This window comes from Macadamia integrifolia, chromosome 11 (assembly GCF_013358625.1).
Source record: "Macadamia integrifolia cultivar HAES 741 chromosome 11, SCU_Mint_v3, whole genome shotgun sequence".
NCBI lineage: Eukaryota > Viridiplantae > Streptophyta > Magnoliopsida > Proteales > Proteaceae > Macadamia > Macadamia integrifolia.
The window spans coordinates 2,850,221-2,852,735 of NC_056567.1; the positions used below are offsets into that span (position 1 = coordinate 2,850,221).

A 2,515-nucleotide genomic window follows, 5' to 3' on the forward strand; every position below is an offset into this window, starting at 1 on the left:
AAGCTTAGAAGTGATATCCTTCAGTTTAGGCAAAAACCTAGTGAGTCATTTTCCAAGCTTATGGAGAGATTCAAGGATCTACTCCAAGAATGCCCTCACCATGGCCTAGACCTATGGCATTTATGTCAAATAATTTATGAGGGTATTGATTACCCAACTAAACAAATGATAGAGTCTATGTGCCCTGAGGGATTCACATCCTTTACAGATGAAGGAAAATCATGGGAATTTTTACTTGACTTAGCTGACAAAACCCGTGAGTGGGAATCAACCCAAGAGAGTGAAAGAACCATAGGAGGAAAAGGATATTTTGTGGATGGGATAGTAGCCAAGGAAGCCCATTTGGATAGCCTAATCAAGAGGATTGAGGCTATTGTTCCTAGAGAGCCATCATCAGTCAATTTGGTTAAGATTTGTGCTTGGTGCGAGTCCCCTGGACATGTCATAGAAGAATGCCCCAACACCTCTGGGGGCACTTCTAATGATAGTGTTAATGCCTTATACCAGAATAATCCATATAGTAACACATACAATCCAGGATGGAGAAATCACCCAAATTTCTCTTGGAATCAGGGCAACCAAGCAGGACCTTCCAATTTCTATAATCAAGGTCAACCTGGACCCCAAAGGCCTCCCTTTGCACAACAATCTTTTTCTCAAAATACTTTTCCTAGGTCAAATGTAGGACCTCAGGCGAGTTTTCCTAGGGCCCCTCTCCTATCATCTTATCAGCAACCCCCTGGGTTTACCAACACTGGAGAGGCAAGTAGAATAAGTGACTTGAAAAAAATATGGCCCTCCTCATGACAAGCCATCAAAATCTTACGAGAGAACTTACCCAAGTTGTCTCAATTATGCGTGAGAGGGAGAAGGGAACTTTACCCAGTCAACCAGAGCCTAACCCTAGGCATCATCAACCTGTTAGTTCACAAGGACCAACTAATGCACCACTGAATATAGTACAAGGTCAGACTCAACAAAGGCCCTCTAACCAATGTAATGTTGTTTATGCCCTTAGGAGTGGTAGAGAGTACCTACAGAGCATTCCTAAATCTTCCCCATCTATTACTCCTGTTAACTCTTCTTCAGTTGAGGACACAAATGTGCCTCTTGTTCCAGGTTCGTCTGATGAACCTAAAGATTTTTCTGAAACTAAAGATGATTTGGTTGAGGAAACCAAAAATGATTCTTCTGAACAGTGGCAAATCCCTAACAGTCCTTATGTTCATCCTGTCCCATTTCCTAATCGCTTGGTAAACAAAAAGAAGATTGCTTCCATGGATAAAATTTTAGAAGTCTTCAAAAAGGTAGAAGTAAACATCCCTCTTTTGGATGCCATATCCCAGATCCCCGCCTATGCAAAGGTACTGAAAGATTTGTGTACTCACAAACGTATCACTAGTGGGCCCAAAAAGGCGTTCTTGGCAGGTAACATTAGTTCCATAATTACTCAGCCTATAGCAGCCAAGTATAAGGATCCAGGGAGCCCTACCATATCTTGTGTCATAGGCAACACCTATATTGAGCATGCCTTACTTGACCTTGGCGCAAGTGTGAATCTTTTACCTTACCATGTGTACAAGCAACTAGGATTGGGAGAATTGAAAGCCACTGGAACTACTCTTCAGTTGGCAGATAGGTCTGTTAAGATTCCTAAAGGGATGGTTGAGGATGTCTTACTAAAGGCGGGGGAATTTATTTTCCCTGTTGATTTCATTGTGTTAGATACTAAGCCCTTCTCAACCAAGGATGAGATCCCAATAATTCTAGGAAGACCATTCTCGGCTACCAGTAATGCATTAATCAATTGCCAGAATGGTTTCTTAAGATTATCTTTTGGTAACCAAACTGTTGAGTTTAACATGTTTTGGATTGGCAAGCAACCACATATGGAAGAAGAGATCAATATGCTTGAGGATTTTTTGGATTTTTCTGATGATTTAGTTACCAACTTTGATATTGATTTTGATTCAGAATTCCAAGAGTGTATGGATGAGTTGGATGATGATAGTGAAAATTTCTTTTCTGAAGTCTTGAGTCTTCACACACTTGTGGAGCCCTTAGGACCCCTTTCCAATTCCATTCCCAAACCTTCCATAGTTGAGCCCCCTAAGCTAGATCTTAAGGAGTTGCCATCTAATTTGAGATATGCTTTCCTAGGGCCTGACTAGACTCTTCCTGTAATAATTTCTTCAAATTTGACTTCTAGCCAGGAAGAGGAGTTACTTAAAGTGTTAAAAGATAATAAGGAAGCCCTAGGTTGGACCATGGCTGATATCAAAGGTATAAGCCCTTCTATTGTGCAACATCATATACATCTTATGGAGGATTCCAAACCATCCACGGAACCCCAAAGAAGAGCTAACCCAGTGATGATGGAAGCCATTAAGAAAGAGATCCTAAAGTGCTTGGATCATGGAATAATTTATCCTATTTCTGACAGCCAATGGGTAAGCCCAGTTCATGTAGTGCCTAAGAAGTCTGGTGTGACTGTAGTTCCTAATGCCAATAATGA

The 2,515-nt window shown here is 41.1% G+C and overlaps 1 non-coding gene across 1 annotated transcript; it reads right to left on the reverse strand.

Moving 5' to 3' along the window:
- LOC122094522 lies at positions 1–107 on the reverse strand. The gene has a single exon (XR_006144837.1). It is a non-coding gene; the product is annotated as a small nucleolar RNA R71 (small nucleolar RNA).
- Positions 108–2,515: the final 2,408 nt, after the last annotated feature.